The sequence below is a fragment of the Pleurodeles waltl genome, chromosome 1_2 (assembly GCF_031143425.1).
Source record: "Pleurodeles waltl isolate 20211129_DDA chromosome 1_2, aPleWal1.hap1.20221129, whole genome shotgun sequence".
Lineage (NCBI taxonomy): Eukaryota > Metazoa > Chordata > Amphibia > Caudata > Salamandridae > Pleurodeles > Pleurodeles waltl.
The window spans coordinates 789,780,275-789,800,669 of NC_090437.1; positions in this window are offsets into that span (position 1 = coordinate 789,780,275).

The window sequence follows — 20,395 nt, forward strand, 5'->3', positions numbered from 1 at the left end:
GCAGTGAGGGAAGATGAGACAATTGTGAATGGAGAAATGAAGAAAAGATACTTCTGGAACGTGGAATAATTGTAATTGGTTCTGACTTAAACCACCCCTTAGACTGACCAATACAAGCTTAGTTAGTTGCTTTCTGTGGATTTAATAGAGCAAACTGAAGTGAAGTGAGAGCAGATTTTCCTTTTCTAAGCTAGTGAAATGATGTGTTCCTGTTTCTTAGCTGTTTGCCTATGCTTCTGTCAGTTCAGATGCACTATGGTCAAACTTTACTGATCTGTTCCCTATTATGTCATTGAAGAAGACAAGAAGATGCTCCACTGATGAAGACATTGCTGCTTTCTGATCCATTTAGGAGAGGTTTAAACAAATGTGCATTAGTCTTTCTTGCATATTTTTATGTTTTCTCTCTCTAGAAGACCCAACCACTATCTTTGGTTAGCACCATAGTCAGATGTTTTCCAAATTCATTTTTAACTTCTTTTCTTTTTGCATGAAGCCCAAACAAGCTTATCGAATTGGAGTAATAGTTAAGGATGGCAAATTCTAAATTCTACTGTTATCCTAAAATTTGATAGTGAAAAATTAATCTGCTACAGCTAAATATATACTATTTTTTATCTGTTATTGTTATTAATCTGCATGGTGGTTCTTGAATGTTTAATGATAGATATTCTGCCTAGGGTAAGATTCTCTTAAAGGTTTGGTCAGCCTGTATTATTTCTGTATGTTTTTCATTTGGTCTTATGCTCGATTTTCATGATCCTAGCATTGTCAATCTAAAGGGCAATAAATGCTTTAAATTTATTAAACTGGTGTGGTGATTCATGACTACATAGGTCATGATGTGTATAAATTACTGACTCTAAATTGAAATTGATGTTTATTGACTTGATCTTATTGATGTTGACTGTTAGGATGGTATCTCAGTCCTATCTGAGTCCAACGATTTGTGTCGACCTCTAAGGGTAATTGATGGTTTCCTTATATGTGGGATTGTAGGAAAGTACCATCTTGCCTGGCATATTACCCCCATTTTTACATGTATGTAATTTTGTTTTTGACTGTCTCACTGGAATCCTGCTAGCCAGGAACCCAGTTTACATAGTTTGTGGCCTGAATGTGTGTACCTGTGTAATGCCTAACTGTGTCACTGAGGCTCTGCTAACCAGAATCTCAGTGCTTATGCTCTCTCTGCCTTTAAAATTGTCACTATAGGCTAGTGACCTTTTTTACCAATTCTAATTGGCACACTGAAACACCCTTATAATTCCCTAGTATATGGTACCTAGGTACCCAGGGAATTGGGGTTCCAGGAGATCCCTATGGGCTGCGGCATTTCTTTTGCCACCCATAGGGAGTTCATACAAATCTTACACAGGACTGCCACTGCAGCCTGAGTGAAATAACGTACACGTTATTTCACAGCCATTTTACACTGCACTTATGTAACTTACAAGTCACCTATATGTCTAACCTTCACTAAGCCATTTTACACTGCACTTACGTAAGTTATAAGTCACCTATATGTCTAACCTTCACTTAGTGAAGGTTAGGTGCAAAGTTACTAAGTGTGAGGGCATCCTGGCACTAGCCAAGGTGCCCCCACATAGTTCAGGGCAATTTCCCCAGAATTTGTGAGTGTGGGGAAACCATTACATGCATGCACTACATATAGGTCAATACCTATATGTAGCTTCACAATGGTAACTCCAAATATGGCCATGTAACATGTCTATGATCATGGAATTGTCCCCCCATGCCAAATATGGTATTGGGGTGGCAATCCCATGCATCCCCGGGGCTCCAACATGGACCCCGAGTACTGCCAAACCAGCTCTCTGGGTTTTTCTCTGCAGTTACTGTGCTGCCACCCCACAGACATGGTTCTGCCCTCCTGGGATCTGGGCAGCCCAGTCCCAGGAAGGCAGAATAAAGAATTTCCTCTGAGAGAGGGTGTTACACCCTCTCGCTTTGGAAATAGGTGTTAAGGGCTGGGGAGGTAGCCTCCCCCAGCCTCTGGAAATGCTTTGAAGGGCACAGATGGGGCCCTCCTTGCATAAGCCAGTCTACACCGGTTCAGGGAACCCCTAGTCCCTTTCCTGGTATGAAACTGGACAAAGGAAAGGAGCGTGACCACTCCCCTGTCCATTACCACCCCAGAGGTGGTGCCCAGAGATCCTCCAGTGTGTCCCAGACCTCTGCCATCTTGAATCCAGAGGTGTGAGGGCACAATGGAGGCCTCTGAGTGGCCAGTGCCAGCAGGTGACGTCAGAGACCCCTCCTGATAGGTGTTTACCTGACTAGGTGGCCAATCCTCCTCTGAGGGCTATTTAGGGTCTCTCCTGTGGGCTTTTCCTCAGATAACGACTTGCAAGAATTCACCAGAGTTCCTCTGCACCTCTCTCTTTGACTTCTGCCAAGGATCAACCGCTGACTGCTCTAGAACACCTGCAAAACTGCAACAAAGTAGCAAGAAGACTACAGCGACATTGTAGCGCCTAATCCTGACGGCTTTCTTGACTGTTTCCTGGTGGTGCATGCTTTGGGGGCCGCCTGCCTTCATCCTGCACTGGAAGTCATGAAAAAATCTCCTGTGGGTCGAAGGAATCTTCCCCATGCTCCAGCAGGCACCAAACTTCAGCGCCACCGGTACTCTGGGACCCCTCTGATTGTGACGAGCACGGTCCCTGGAACACAGGTGGTAGACCCAAGTGACCCAGACTGTCCAGAGGTCCAACTGTCCAAAATTGGAGGAGGTACGTCCTTGCCTCCCCTCTCCATACAGTGATCCTGTGTACCATGTGAACTGCAGCTGCTAGGGCTTCTGTGCACTTTTGAAAGAAATCCCTCATGCACAGCCTAGCCCAGGTCCCCAGCACTCCATCCTGCATTGCTCAACTCGCTGAGTTGACCTCTGGCTTCGTGGGACCCTCTTTTGTAGTGTTGAGATGACCGCCATGCTCAGTTTTCTTGAACCCATGTTTAAGGACTTCTGCTGGTGCTGCCTTCTTGTGCATGGGCTCTCTGTATTGCTGAGGGCGTCCTCTGTCTCCTCTCCCAATTGGCGACATCCTGGTCCTTCCTGGGCCTGGGCAGTACCCTTTTTCTTTAACCATTACCTTTGCAGCTAGCAAGGCTTGTTTGTGGTATTTCTCCAAAGAAACAATGCTGCATCCTCCAGCACTCCGTGGGACATCTTCTGCACAAAGGAGAAGTTCCTAGCACATTTTGTTGATGCCAAATCTTCAGCTTCTTCCATCCAAAGGCAGCCATTTTGCACCTTCATCTGGGGTTCAGTAGGCTCCTGCCCCCCTGGACACTTTCGCGACTCTTGGACTTGGTCCCCTTCATTTGCAGGTCCCCAGGTCTAGGAATCCGTCTTCAGTGCTTTGCAGTCTGTTGTGGTCTTTGCAGAATCCTCTATCACGAGTTTAGTGTGTTTCTGGGGAAGTAGTATCACTTTACTCCTACTTTTCAGGGTCTTGGGGTGGGATATCTTGGACACCCTTAGTTTTTTTTACACTCACAGCAACCCTCTACACACTACACTAGCCTACGGGTCCATTCGTGGTTGGTATTCCTCTTTCAGAGTGTATGGTTTGTGTTGCCCCCTAAGCCTCTTGCATCCTATTGTATTCTACAGTGATTACACTTCTTTTCTAACTGTTTACATACCTGATTTTGGTTTGTGTATATTTTGTGTATTTTACTTACCTCCTAAGGGAGTATATCCTCTGAGATATTTTTGGCACATTGTAACTTAAATAAAGTTCCTTTATTTTTGGTAACTCTGAGTATGGTGTTTCTTATGATATAGTACCTTTATGATATGAGTGGTATAGTAGGAGCTTTGCATGTCTCCTAGTTCAGCCTAAGCTGCTCTGCTATAGCTACCTCTATCAGCCTAAGCTGCTAGAACACTACTCATCTACTAATAAGGGATAACTGGACCTGGCACAAGGCATAAGTACCACCAGGTACGCACTATAAGCCAGGCCAGCCTCCTACAGGGATGGGAAGTGTGATTTGGGGAAAGGTTTGACAAAGACAAACACTACACAAAAGTAACAACAATATCCATTGGGTACTGAGCAGCACATCATCAACACTCTGTTGTGGAAGAAAATAATTAAAGGATAATAATGACACAGTTCAGTTAAATGCATTGCAAACAGTCTTTCAGCCCCAAAGAGACCCACAATAGTATATCTTTAAATGTTCTGTCTTCTAGGTTTGAAAAATACAAATTATGGAGGAATGAAGTAAACCCACCTAGTTCTAACAAGTATGATTGTAAAAAAAGGAAAATGATACTCTATTGCCAATTTGGGCAGTGCATCTCTATTCTTCTCGGAATGTCCAGCACTCATGAGTGCCTCGCTGATCCTGTCCAGCAGGTAAGTTGGAGTGTTGAGCTTTCACCAAGTTTTGTTCATGCAGGAGATGACTAAGAGAAGGTCTGCATATTGAAAAATAGTAACTGTATTATAGAGTAAATGAGAAGGACAGAAGGAAGCAAGGTAAGCTTCACGAGGAACCAGGAGTGTACCAGGAAGACTCTGGGACAAAGCAAGAACATAAAGAGGAGTTTCACGCTCAAGTCAGCAATGCAGCAAACATACTCTCAGCAGTAGTTCCCAAATCAATGCACCTTTCTCCAATACATAGAGCTGAGTGAGTATGAGGCCTCAGAGGTTTTGCCATCATCATGGTTTCTCTTTAAAGTTGATAGCTTTCCCCTTCTGGCTGTTGAAGTCATCCCACCCTGATTCTTTCCATCCTCTTCCTCCTGCTGAGTGCTCCGTCCCTGTCCCAAACCAAGCCAGTTATATTTGTGTAGTGCACTGCTGTTGAAGAACAAATAGAGAAACAAATTGAAGTATTTTGGGTAGAATTGTATTTGGTGAGTAAAGTGACTGGTCTGGTATCTGAGGAATAAGAAAAAGAAAAAAGAACGGACCCTGCAGGTAAATTCTGCAACTCCGCTAAGTTTGGAAACCCAATAACTTTCAGAAACAAAAGATCACCCGTCAGCCCCAAGCATTGCAAAAATCAAGTTTACAAATTTGTTGAATTTCCTCCCTCACTGTCAGCCACCACTCATTTGTACAATAGTTAGTTGTTACCTCTTCCAATCTACGATGATAGATATCTCCTCTCTGATGGTGTCAACACATTGGAATTTGGTACTGGCACTAGCAGTCTTTTAATCAATGATGTTCTGGGGCACACCTGCTAGGTGATATAAAAAAGGATAGGCAATTGGAATGTGAGGGATTCAGAAATTGTTTCAAATGTCCTTAAGGGAATGTGGGGGATTCTTCACAGCACATGGGTCCAACTCCAAACTGGTCACATATGTGTTTATTATAAATGGTGTGGCAGCATAAATACAACACAAGCTATGTTCCACAAGATATTTTTTGCAAAGAAAGAAAGATGCTCGATGAGAAACATTTAAGAAGTTCTATGGTGACACTGGCCTACTTAGCCCGGGAAGTAGATTTTGTCCTCAAACTCAGGTAGTTGACCCAGAAAGTGGTCAGCAAACACACTTTATTCTTTCTAATCATCCTCTTCCTCCCCCTTTGGTATTTTGGTAACAGTGTAATCAGGTGGTATAAAATGCTGGTTCATTTTGATCATGGTTAATATCTCCATGTTTTGAAGTGAGAGGCTGGTCTTTCTCACTGTAACAAGTTCACCAGCTGCACTGAACACATGTTCAGCAGACAGGCTTGCTACAGGACAAGGCAGATACTTTATTGCTACCCTGCTGAACTCTAGTAATTGGCTCCTCTTTCCATATAAAGACACCAATTGGTTTTGATCCATATTTAGCTTGTTTGAGTCATCCATCTACTCCTGGAACATCCTCTGAAGTGTCATTGGTGCTGCCACTTGCTGGACCTCTTTTGCCTTTGCCTCTGCACTGGACTTAAGACCTACCACTTGAAACCAAACCAATGCAGAAGTTGGGTCTGATTCTTCTGATGCTGTTGTGGACGGTATTCTTGTCGGCGTTGGCTGCTGTGAGAGAAGACTGCCCTTTCTGGAAGTTGAAAGCAGCACCCCAGTACTGCAGAGTGGGACCCTAAGTTCAAGCCATTCTTCTTCCAGTTCTCCAGCTTTCTCAACAATCCACCACTTGTATTTAAAACATTCCCTTCAGAAAAAGGAATGAAAGTGTGAAAGCAGTTGGTGTGGTGTGGATCAAGTACGGTGGTACAGATGTACTCTTTCGACTTGATAATGTCTTTTTGTAGCCTTGAAGTCTAGAGATAGCTTAGGTTCTCAACCAAGGCATGCACCTCTAAGTTTTTGTTCACACCTCAAAGTGCAAACAGCGGGATAAATTGGCCCATTGTACTATTCTCCTTGTTAACATCCCACTTGAAAACCTGAAAAGGGAGCAGCATCTGTGTCAGGCATTTGACTAGGCTGATTTTGTCTATGTACATGGTCATAGCTTTCCTGATTGCACCCCCTCCTCTTAGAATGACAATAGAAATAAATCTATCTGTACTGCTCAAATAGACATTGCAACATATAATAGTTTGAGTTCCAACGTGTTGGCGCAGTCTGTATAAGGCCTTCATTGGTACTCTGTTACCATGCTAAATAATCCTTCTTCTGGGCTTTGAAAGAATGGCTGAAATGAGTACAGAATTGTCTGCATATGGACAGTATTGCCCTCATTACATCATTGGTGGTAAATGCCAGCAACCGCCGTGCTGACGGCCGCCAACATACCGTGACCGTGGCGTTATACCGCTACGGGTATTATGATCCACACAGAGAAATGTGCCACTATACAGACACCCACACAAGTCTGCTAGCCCAAAGGTCAGTGATAAACTGGCGGTACCAAAACCCACACCGTTACGCCAACAGAAATACACCTACAGTATCAGGACCCATGAATCACTGCAGAGGTCTTTCAACCGCGGTAAACCACTGGCGGTACGCACCGCTGCGCTTAAAATACACACACACTAACAAAACTACACCACATTGGACAATTCAAAATAAACACATCTGACACACATACACACACCACACCCACACACTCAGACCACTATAAAAAGGACACCTACATTACCCACAACCCTTTCAATGAATAAAAAGATTGCTAACTGAGAGAGAGAGACAAGCCAGGAGAACCGACTCAGTCTGAACCACAGAACACCATCATCCATACACCATCCACGCACCTCACAGCACACACCCCAACACAGCACCCCTCACACATACCACTCACACCATATCCATGGCACCCCAAAGACACCCCAGGTTTTCAGAGGAGGAGCTAAGGGTGATGGTGGAGAAAATCATCCGGGTCGAGCCACAGCTATTCGGATCACAGGCGCAACAGATGTCCATTGCAAGGAAGATGAAGCTATGGCTGAGGATCGTGGACAGGGTCAATGCCGTGGGACAGCACCCCAGAATAAGGAATGACATCAGGAAGAGGTGGAACGACCTACAGGGGAAGGGGCGTTCCGTGGTAGCAAGACACCAGATAGCTGTACAGAGGACTGGCGGTGGACCACACCTCCTCCCCCACAACTAACAACATGGGACGAGCACTTTTGGCAATAATGCATCCTGAGGGCCTCGCAGGACTAGCAGGAGGACTGGTAAGTCAAATCTTTACTACTTTCACCCCCCTACCTGCATGCCATCACTTACCCCCACCCTCACCCTCACTCCCATCACTCCACCACCTCACATATACCCTACTATCACAACCCACCCATCCCAAAACCAAGCCCTGCAGGCCACACCAATGCATGGACACCCATCATAGACCTGCATGGACACCCATCACTAAAGCATGCACATTAGAGAGAATCACCTAGCCCACAAACTCACCACTCACACAAAGCAAAGCTGCCAGGGCAAACACAACCATACAGGGAAACACATCCATGCACAAGATGGCACAAGCAGATACAATAACACTGCATTAACATCCCCACAGGACCTCCACTCAACATCAGAGGAGAGGAGGTGCCACCAACATGCAGTCCCACCCCCCCCCAGAAGAGGCCCACAGTGATGACAGCAGCTCTGCACGCCTGGATCACGATGACCAACCTGGACCATCAGGGACCTCTGGACAGTCGGTTACCCTGCCACAGTCCCATACCACCACAGAGCCTCCCCCCTCAGGAAACACCAGCACAGCACCCACCCAGCAGGCCCATACCTCTGTCCCCAGGACACGTCAATCAAAATTGTGTCTACCACTACAGGGACCCCAGGCAACCACACAAACACAGCACAATCAGGGACCTGGGGTCAGTGGCAGTGGGCACACGGTTCAGGGGACAGAGGCACAGGACAACAGAGAAGCTGGGAGGACTGCTGTGCGACAGGGGGAGGACAGGCCCAGGGAACCCACTCTCCACGAGGCACTTGCAGGGATCCTGGGAGCATCCCAACATTCCCAGGAGACCTTGGGCTAGTTACTGCACAAGTTGCAGGAGACCCAGCGGATGCAGGAGGGACAGTACCTGGGGATTAGGGAGGACCTCAAACACATCCACACCACCTTGGTCACCATTGCAGGGGTGCTGGCTGACATAGCCAACACCATGAGGGAGGCAGTGGCACATCAACATGCCCCTGACACTAGCCACACCGACGAACAGCCCTCCACCTCCGCCGGCGATAGTGGACAGGAGGCCCCTCCACTGGACTAACAGGCCACCAGAACCCCACCCCCTGCAGAAGGAGAACCACCCCACAAACGGTCCCTGTGATCGAGGCAGAAGCCAGAGAACATTGCCAAGACCCCCACCAGGAAATACGACTCTCCTGATTGTCACCCTTCTGTTCCACACTGGCACCCTGTCCACCTTGAACTGCTATTGCTCCTCTTCCTATGCCCCATTGGACAATGTACCTGTTATACCAATATGCTGGACTCTACCCTGGACATTCCTCCATATCAACCCAGCTCATTGCAATACCCCCTCCACTAATTAGCACCTAAATAAACACCCTTTGAACAAATTCAAGTATGGAGTATGTGGATTATATGACAAATGTATTAGTTTCACAAACTGTAAACATTACATTTCTAATCAACTGTAATGTTTACACTGGTATAACCTGTAGTGGGCAGCAGTAAACACACCAGGAGCCAGAGTGGGGCACAGAGATCTGAAAATAGAAATGCCAAAGGGTACAGTAAGTGGACATAGAAATAGGTAAATTAGGCTTCCATGTTCAATGTCCAACACAAAACTTCAATGGAAGGTGAAGTTACAGTGTCTTTCCTGTGTGTCACTGGAAGTACTGTTGTATGAGTGATCTTCTGTTGTCCACATCTTCTTCCTCTGCCTCCTCTTCCTCACTATCCACAGGCTCCACCGCTGCCACAAGACCATTTCCAGGCTCATCTTCCTGCAGAAAAGGCACCTGCCGTCTCAAGGCCAGGTTGTGCAACATGCAACAAGCAATGATGATCTGGCACACCTTCTTGGGTGAGTAGTACAGGGATCCACCTGTCCGATGGAGGCACCATAACCTGGACTTCAGTAGGCCAAAGGTTCTTTCATTTATCCTCCTTGTTCGCCCATGTGCCTCATTGTAACGTTCCTCTGCCCTTGTCCTGGGATTCCTCACTGGGGTCAGAGTCACCTGCAATTATTCGAGGGATACCTGATAGACTTACACTCACACTTAGGGACAACCCCACACCCATATACCTACATCAACTAGGTGGGGACCATGGGCTCACCTGTTAGCCATACCCTGTGCCTCTGGAGTTGAGACATCACATATGGAATGCTGCTATTCCTCGAGATGAAGTCATCATGTACAGAGCCAGGATACGTGGCATTCACATGGGATACGTACTGGTCCACCAAACACACCATCTTCACATTCAGAGAGTGATAGCTTTTCCTATTCCTGAACATTTGTTCATTCCTCCGCGGGGGCAAATGCTACATGTGTACCATCAATGGCACCAATGATATTGGTGATATGTCCCAGGGCATAGAAGTCAGCTTTCACTGTTGCCAAATTCTCCACCTGTGGGGAATACGATGTAGCTACGCATGTGTTTCAGCAGGGCAGACTACACTCTGGTCAACACGTTGGAGAACATAGGCTGTGACATCTCTGATGCCATGGCCACTGTAGCTTGGAACAAAACACATGCCAGGAAATGGAGCACTGACAGGACCTGCACTAGAGGGAGGATACCTGTGGGCTGGCGGATAGCTGAAATCAGGACTGGCTCCAATTGGGCACACAGTTCTTAGATTGTTGCCCTATCAAGTCTGTAGGTTAGGATAATGTGTCTGTCCTCCATTGTCGCCAGGCCCCATCAGCGGTCTGTACACTGGAGGATGTCTCCATCTCATATTCATCCTCAGTGGTTGAAGTCTAGAGAGGAAAACAATGAGAAGAGAGTCATATTCACACATCTCTTGAAATAATGATGCATCTTTCCTTTACAGAAACAGTATGTGAATCCGAGAGTCAGTTGATGTGCCAATGTCTGCTGTGACGCAGTTAGGTGCCATGGCCTGTGCCCTGCTGAAATGGTGGCTGCCTAACCTGTGAGGGGGACCAAGTGGAAAATAGGTAATTCCGCTAGCATTGTGCGCCGTAGCGGTCGGCAGTTGACGACCGCCGCACAACTTCGCATTGGTTAACAGTAGGCCCTATGGGTTCCAGGAGCCAATGACGATGTACGCCGGCAGTGACGGTACACACCGCTGTGGACATGGCCGTCATTTTCTATCTATTCACTCACTTGCCACCTGACCTTCAACAGTAGAGGACCTACACTGCAAGTTCTGCTGTGACCTGTGTCAGGAAGCTACAATGGCTCATGTGTCTGGGGAAAGGGCCCCTGCTTTCACTTTGCAGGAGTTGTAGAGACTTGTGGATGGGGTCCTACCCCAGTACACTTTAGTCTATGGTCCTCCAGACAAACAGGTGAGTACACTGTGAGCATGATGCCTGGGCCATGAATGTATGGAGTTCTGTGTGTGTAAGGCACATGCAGGGGGGGCTGAGGTGTTCTAGGCAGACTGCTGCATGTATAGTGCTCAATGTATGTGCGTAAGGGGATGGGAGGGATATGGTGGGCCATAAATATGACAGTCCGTACGGTATGACTAATTCCTTTTCTGCTGCATTTTTCCTGCAGGTCAGCGCCCATCAGAAAAAGGGTATTTGGCGTGACATCGCCAAGGAGATGCAGACCCTGCGGGTCTTTGACTGGCAGAGCACCCACTGCCGCAAACGGCAGGAGGACCTGCGCTGCTGGGCAAGGAAGACGGCGGAGATGGTCTCCCAACGAGGAAGGGGCGCCCGTCGTACCCTGACTCCCCTTATGTTCCGCATCCTGGTGGTGGCCTATCTGGAGTTGTATGGGCGCTTGAGGGCATCACTGCAACCACAAGGGGGTGAGTACAGATTTAGAATCATGACTTTGCGCATGTTAAGATTTTATCTGGGTGGGGATGTGGACTGTGGGTGCCCCCTAGGCCAGGGCAAACATGGCAGGGTAGGTCCCTTGTTGGGCAGGCTCTGAAGCACTCCAACCCCAATGGTGTTAGTGGGCAGGGCCCTGTTTGTTTCAGGTGTGCAGCTGATGGCATTGTGCTATGTACCCCATGGGCTGGTGACCATCTTTGTAACTGGTAGTGCATGACCTAGTGCATAGGGCTGCTCCCTTTGTGTTGTATACGCCAACGGTAGTGTTCTTGCTGCCATTGACCAAGTGTATCCTCTGTCTCTCCCCCCATTTTTGTTTTGTCACCCTGTCCTTGTGTGCATTAGCATCATCTGGCGGAGGAACAGAGGCACCAGCAACGGAGGGAGCTGCATCCCACATGGGCCTGGAGGCCAAATCCACTGACGGTGAGGGCACCAGTGGGACGGAGGGCGAGGGGAGCAACACAACGGAGACAAGAGGGAACACTACAGACAGGGACTCCTCCTGTGATGGAAGCTCCCTGGCGGTGGTGGACACCTCTGTGCCCACCCCAACAACAGGTACAGCTGCCACCCCCCTAGCAGCACCGCCTTCCCATCAGCCCCACAGCATGTTTCACGTGCCCGTTCACCCAGGAGGGTGGGCATCTCCTTTGCCGCAGGAACCTCACGCCCTGCCCCAGTCAGCCCTGCTGCCCTCAGTGAGGAGCCTATTGACCTCCTGAGATCCCTCACTGTTGGGCAGTCAACCATTCTGAATACCATCCAGGGTGTCGAGAGGCATTTGCAACAAACAAGTGCATACCTGGAGGGCATTCACTCTAGTGTGATGGCCCAACAGAGAGCATTTCAGGTTCTGGCCTCCGCACTAATGGAAGCCATTGCCCCTGTCTCCAACCTCCCCCCCCTCTTACTTCCTCTACCCCGTCCCAATCCCCTCAACTCCAGCCTATCCCAAGCATACCTTCAGACCAACATTCACCCAAATCAACACACAGAAGTGGCTCAGGCAAACACAAGCCCAACACTTCATCTCACAGGCATCCATCCCCATTCAGACACACCAACATCCACTGCCTCCACTGTGTCGCCCTCCTCCTCCTCTTCCACCTCCCTCCCAGTAGCGTGTCCACTCACACCTGCATGTACTACATCCTCATCCACTACCTCCATCACCAGCACGCCCATCACCTCACACGCCTCACTGGCAGTCACCACCCTCACATCCATGCACACGCCCCTGTGTCCTCTCCCACTGCATCTGTGATCCCTCCTCCCAAAGTACACAAACGCAAGCACACACCCACCCAACAGCCATCCACCTCACAACAGCATCCAGCTCATGCACCTGCACCTAAACACAGCAGACTTACACCTCCTGCAAGCACTCCCTCTTCCTCCACTCCCAAACCTTCACCCTCTTCCCGCCCCAATGTCGCTAAGAAGCTTTTCCTAGCCAACATTGACCTCTTCCCTACTCCCCCCCATGTCATTCACCTTGGACTAGGGTGGCCAGAACTCAGCCCAGCACCTCAGCCACCAAGTCCACGTCCGCTGTAGTTTCTGCAGCTGTCAGATGCTCTAAGGGGCACCTGTCAGCCCAACCAGTGTGCCACCAAACTCTGCCAAGGCCAAGAAGATTCCGCCATCTGGCAAGGTCAAGAAGGGGACAGCATCCAGCAAGGAGAAGGAGCCACAACCACCCACCAAGGCCATGTCAAAGACTCCAGCTGCCAGACCCAAGGTGACAATGCCATTTATCTAGGGCAGGAAGGGGCACAAAACACCAGCCAAGGCACTTCATCTGTCCGAGCCTACAGGTGAAGGCCTGGGGGCTACCAGCACAACCGCCAGCACCGCAACCTGCACTGCGGCCAGCACCACCACCTGCACCGCTGCAAGCCCCTCCACAAACACCGCTACCTACACCGCTGACAGTAGCACCACTGCCAGCAGCAGCAGCCCCGGTGGGCAGCCGTCCGAGGTTGCAGGAGAAGGACTGGAGCCTCCGACCACCACTGGCAGCACCGGCACCTAAACCACGGCCAGCACCACTACCTGCACTGCTGCAAGCCCCGCCGCAAGCACCGCCACCTGCACTGCTGACAGTAGCACCACTGCTAGCAGCAGCAGCCCCAGTGGGCAGCCGTCTGAGGCTGCAGGAGAAGGGCTGGAGCCTCCCCCCACCAATGGCAGCACCCCCACCAGCACTGGCACTACCACCACTGTGCAGCCGTAGCCACCGGCGGATGGACTGTAGCCCTGCCTCCATGGACTATCATGCATCCTCGCCACTGCAAATCTCGTGGCCCTGACAGCCAGGTGAGGGACTGTGACCTGGCACACCCCAAGTGCTGCATCACTGGGCACAAGGCCCCCTCCAGAACTGGTGGAAGAAGGTATCCACTCAACCTATCCTTGGTAGGATAAAGCACACTGGGTACAAAGCCCACTCCAGAACCAGTGGATAAAGGCATCCACTCACCCTATCCTTTGCAGGATGAAACATACTGGGCCCAATGCCCCCTCCAGAAACAGTGGATTATGGCATCTACTCACCCTATCCTTGGCAGGATGAAGCACACTGGGCACAAGGACCCCTCCAGAACCAGTGGAAGAAGGCATCCATTCACCCTATCCTTGGCAGGATGAAGCACACTGGGCACAAAGCCCCCTCCAGAACCAGTGGAAGAAGTGACCCACTTGAGAGACTGTGGCCTTGCACTTCCCAGTTCCAAGCAGTGGGCAGATCACCCACTAGAGAGACTGTGGCTTTGCACTCCCCAGGATCAAGCAGTGGGCAAAGCACCCACTTGAGAGACTGTGGCCTTGCACTCCCCAGGACCAAGCAGTGGGCAAAGCACCCACATGAGAGACTGTGGCCTTGCAGTCCCTAGGACCAAACAGTGGGCAAACCACCCACTTGAGGGACTGTGGCTTTGCACTCCACAGGACCAAGCAGTGGGCAAACCACCCACTTGAGAGACTGTGTCTTTGCACTCCCCAGGACCAAGCAGAGGACAAAGCACCCACTTGAGAGACTGTGGCCTTGCACTCCCCAGGACCAAGCAGTGGGCAAACCACCCACAAGGAGCAGTGGCGTAGTACCATCTTCCGGCTGAGTTGCCCCCCTTCCCCATCCCCCTGAGGTGCCTGTGTGTTTTCGACCTGATCCCTGCAGTGTTCTATCCATTTGGAGGCAGGAGTCAAGTGTGGGCTTGGCCTATGTGTTATGGCCCAGTGGGCCACGGACTATTTTTGTGTGGACATTGTCCCTCAATTTGTATATATTGTACATACTGTTTATTTATTTATGAACATATTTCTCAAAATTTCTAATATTTCACTAATTTGACTCCATTGCTTTTGTTCTTGCATTATTCCAGGGGGTAACAGGGTGTATATGTAATGTTGTTGCATGTGTTTGTGTGTATGGTGTTGGGGTTGAGGGTAGGGGTGGGGGTGTTGCGTGTGTGTCACTCTCTTTTTTCCTCCACCCCTCCACTATGTGCTAGGTCCAGTACTCACCGTGGTCATTGTCACCGCTGTTGGAACTCCTGGTATATGAGCAGATACACCAGCATGGGGAGGACCTGCAGCTTGGGCTCCATGGCATCCTGGTTCTTCTTTGAGTGTCGAGAGATGAGTGGTTTCCCTTCAAAGTACTGTTTCCGCTGTGCTTTTGATGGCATTGGTACCGCCCCAGAAAAGCTGGCGGATGGGCGGATTGTAATGGGGTGGGCGGTACATTGTCTTCCACCTGCCTGTTGGTGGTTACAGCTGCGGTGTTTGTTGCTACCTCTCTGGCAGTCGGAGTGTTAAAGTAGCTGCATCTGTTGGCGGTTTCGGCCGTAGTCATGATTCCATTTTTGTTACCGCCGGCCTGTTGGCAGTATTACCACCGCTTTAACGCCGACTGCCAGGGTTGTAATGAGGGCCTATGTTGCTGAAAATGTCTTCCTTTTTGAGAAAGTCTTGTACAACCAGGTTGATGCAGTGTTCCAAATACAGCAGCCTGGAATAGCCATTGTCTGCCCTGATTATGGTACAAACATTGACCATGGCAACAAATCCAATTTGGGGACATCTGGGTCAGAGCTGTTCAGACACCTTGCTGTTAAATTCCTCCAAGATGTTTACAGCTATTTGTTATTTCTGCATGGGGAACACGGTTACCGTTGCATGCCACTGAATGCTCTTAAAACTTTCTTCAGGGCCAAATCCTATAAATAGCTTTTGCTTTAGGCCTGCAAAAGAGATACAGTGTGCAGTGATGCACATGTAATCAGTCACCTGGCAACTGCTCCACATGTCTGTCATCAGGTAGAATGTGATTGCTACACTTTGCTGCAAAGCCTGTCCAACCGATTGCAGCACATTGTGATGCAGCACTAGAACAGCAACTCCGGCAAAAGAGGTCCATTTTGGAACCTTCCATTTTGGACAGATGGCTGTCCCAAACTCTAAGAATTCCACTCCGTTCACAAAAGAAAAAGGTAGGATGTCCAGCACTATCATTTTTGCCAGCTTCCCATTGTCCAACCATGCCACTGGGTTATATATTAATGGGGTCCCTGCTGCTTAAGCATACCCGTAATAGTAGCCTGGATATTCTTTGAGTGTGGGACCACTGACACAGGTGACTTTTGAGATGTAGGTGGTGGTAGACTGAATGTGCTTCATGGTGCAGTCATCATACATTGTGTTGTCTCCCTCCTGCTCTGAGTCTTCCTGTGCCATTGTGAGGTTGCTGATACAGGTGATTCTGGTGCACTGCTAGGGACAGGATTACTTTGTGTGAGGATATTACCCTCTTCTTCCTCACCTTCCAATGTGATTTGACCAGTTGTAGCTGATGTTTCCTGGCTCTCCTCACCTTCACCACCACGACCAGTATTTTTTAAGGTGCTCCTCCCACCTTGTTTTTTTTTTCATGTGGAAGTTCTGGCCTCCAGTACCATAATGTGAACCAGCCTTACTTCATTGAAAACTCGCATGGCAAATGTAGCTTATCACAATGATCTCTTCCTGTTTGCTAATCATAAAAAGGTCCTAAACCATGGAGAAGTACTTTCTGACAATGTCTGAAGAAAAACTGGAGTAGATGAGTGTGTTGATTGCATCTCGCAGTGCATGCTTCTACTGAGATACAGGTTGGTGCAGGTCTCTGCTGGGGTCTTACAAATATGGGAGCTGGAAGTGCTGCCTGTGCCACATTCCTCGAGCAGGTTGGATAGTAATGTCTGTGCCAGCTTTCACAATGACTGGTTGGACATCATCGCCCTCCTCACCATCATTCCCTTCCATGATTCTAAGGTTTTCTGTAACTTTCTGTTCCCTTGCCTCTCCTGGCGTCTCCCAGACTCTTCTGGGATCCACTCCATGTCGCTATCATCATCATCGGAAGTGGTGCTCGAAGACGATGGTGGAGTAGTAACCTTCCTTTTTCTTGCTGGAGAACTGGCAGCCATCCATTCTAAAAAAAGAGGTTCTTGCTCATCAGGAAGCTCAACCTCCGGTTCTCTTCCAACCTCGGGAAAATCTACTATTGCTGGCTGTGGCTTCTGTTCACTTTGCCCTGTTTCCTGAATTGATTGAGTACTACTTTGAGAAAGGGACACATCCAATTCAACATCACTGCTCTTTGGTGTTGCCATGACTGCTGTGGCTGCCTTACTGATAGACATGGCCTTTTGCTCATGTTGGGGTGGTGCCTTAAATGAAGGAGTATTGCTACCACGTTCATCCCTAGAGTTCGGTGTGGCAGGCACACGTCTCTTGAAAAAGGTTGTGGCTGCCACACCACAGGTAGAATGCTGCTTCTTTCCAATGACCACTTTCTTAGGAGCAACATTCTTTGGGGCCATTTTAAAGCTCTCAGTTGGCAGCAGCACTAAGATGCACAAGTGGAAGAGATTGGAGAACCAAATGTACAGGCATTCTCTTTGGCACTACTGCGGGTGATGTGGCATTTCTTCCCTTGTGCACCTAAAAGCAACCAAGCAAGAAAACATGTAGTTAGTGAAATTTGGCATTGTTGCAGGTTAAAATAGTACAAACAAATGTAATATTAGTGTGGTTGGTTACATATGTAATAAATACCAATTTAATCAAATATTATAAAGTCAAACCTCACCATATCATTTCAAATCGGTTGCACAAAATGCAGATGTAGGCCCTCATTATGACATTGGTGGTAAATCCCGCTTACCGTCATGCTGACGGCCGCCAACTTACTGCCACGGTGGCAGGTATCCATTCACCATATTATGACACACACACACACACCAATCTGACAGAATGAAGCCACATACACAAATACGCCAGAGCAAAGGTCAGTTCAAAAGTGGTAGTCCCAAAACCCATACTGTTACACCAACAAAACAACCCCATCACATTATGACCCACGAATCACCACAGCGGACATTCAATGGCGGTAAACCATTTGCGCCACACACTACACTCATCCACCCACACCACTATAAAACACCCACCCACATTACCCACAAACTTTTACAAACAACAATTACTGCCAGGAGATTGACACAAACAGTACAGAGACAACTAGACACACACACCATATACACCCATACATCCCTCAAACACCCCACATCACACACCACACCACATTACCCAACACACCTTCACCAACACACATCACAAAACACCCATGGCACCACAAAGGCACACCTGTTTCACTGAGGAGGAGTTAAGGGTCATGGTGGAGGAACTTGACAGGGCAGAGCCACAGCTGTTTGGAACACAGATACAGCAGATATCCATTCCAAGGAAGATGGAGCTATGGTGGAGAATCATGGACAGGGTCAACAACGTGGGACAGCACCCAAGAACAAGGAACGATATCAGGAAGAGGTGGAATGACCTACGGGGGAAAGGTACGTTCCATTGCAGCAAGGCACCAGCTCACCATACAGAAGACTGGTGGTGGATCCCCACCTCCTCCCCCACAGTTCACAACATGGGAGGAGCAGTTACTGGCAATACTGCATCCTGAGCGACTCACTGGAGTACGCGGTGGACTGGACACTGGTAAGTCAACATTTACTAATCATCATCCTCTCATACCTGCATGCCATCACACCCCCTCACCCTCACTCCCATCACTCCACACCATCCCACTCACTGCACCTGCACATATGACTAAACCCAATGCCAAGCCCTGCATGCTATACCAATGCATGGACACCCCTCCCAGCCCTGCATGGACACCTATCACTAAAGCATGCACAGCATAGGGAAACTAACATACCCACAATACATCACCTCACACAAGCAAAAGATGGCAGGGCAACACCAACAATAAAGGGGAATCCAGGGATGTACAAATGTCATACACTTGAAGTATAATACATCACTCACATCCCCACAGGTACCCCTGGCAATGTCAGTGGAGGCGAGGTGCTCCACTATCCATTTCCCCAACAGAAGAGGCCCCCAGTGATGATAGTAACTCGGGACTTCTGGATCTGGAGGACTTACCTGGCTCATCAGGGACCACTAGACAGCCACTCACCCAAGCACAATCACAGACCACTACATCACGAACCGACAACGCAGCACCCACCCTACGCACCCACACCTCTGTCCCCAGGACAAGTCAATCAACAGTGTGCCCACCTGTACCGGGACCTCAGCCCACACCTCGCCCACAAGACAATCAGGGACCTGGGGTGAGTGGGCACACCGTTCAGTGGACAGAGGCTCAGGCCAACAGGGACACTGGGAGGACTGCTGTGCGCCAGGGGGAGTACAGGATCAGGGAACCGACTCTCCAGGAGGCACTCTCCGAGATCCTGGGAGCCCACCAACATTCCCAGGACACGGTGGGCCAGATCCTTGACAACGTGCAGGAGAACAGGCGGCTGCAGGAGAGACAGTATCAAGAGATCAGGGAGGACTTGCAGACCTTTAACAACACCCTGATCTCCATAGCAGGGGTGCTGGCAGACATGGCCAACTTAATAAGGAGGGCAACAGCACACCAGTGGTCCTGTACCATTAGCCAGTAAACTGAACAGCCTTCCACTTCCGCTGCCGCGAGTGGTCAGGAGGCCCGGCCACAGGATCCACAGGCCACCAGCATCCTTCCCCCTGCAGAAGGTGAACCACACCACAAACGTTCCCTGCGAACCAGACAGAAGCCAAAGACCCTTGCCAAGACCACCACCAGGAAATGAGACTCTCCTGATTGTCCCCCTTGTGTCCCACTCAGTCACCTTGTCCACCTTGAACTGCCATTGCTCCCCTTCCTATGTCCCACTTGGACACTGCTCCTGTGCTACAAACAGACTGGAACATTACCCTGGACTTTTCTTCATCATCACCCCATTCCATTGAACTTTCCACTCAATATCTTAGCACTACAATAAACACCCTTGGACACACTTCGACTACTAGCATTTCATGTTTTGCAAATTTGTATTATTTGAAATAGCTACATCCATTGCCAATGAACTGTACATAGTGAAAGCATAGAATGAATGACCTGTTGCTGGATGTTGTGATCACATCACAACATTGTTGTCATATCACCAACATCTGCAAAATGATAATCCATTGGTGACAGTAAGTAGAGGAAACAAGTGGGCAAAGCCAGCATGCCAATGCCACACAGAATACACCAATAGTCATAGAAATGTGAAGTTTCACTGTCTCACCTGTGTGTCATTGGAAATACTGATGGATCACTAATGCTCTGCTTTTCACATCCTCATTCTCACTGTCCTCAGGGTGCACTGCTGTCACAAGGGCATCTCCAGTCTCCTCCTCATGTAGAAAAGGTACGACATTGTGCAACATGCAGCATGCCACTACTATATGGCAGGCCTTCTCGGGTGAGTAGCACAGGGATCCACTTGTCAGATTGTGGCACCTGAACCTCGCCTTCAGGAGGCCGAAGGTTCTTTCA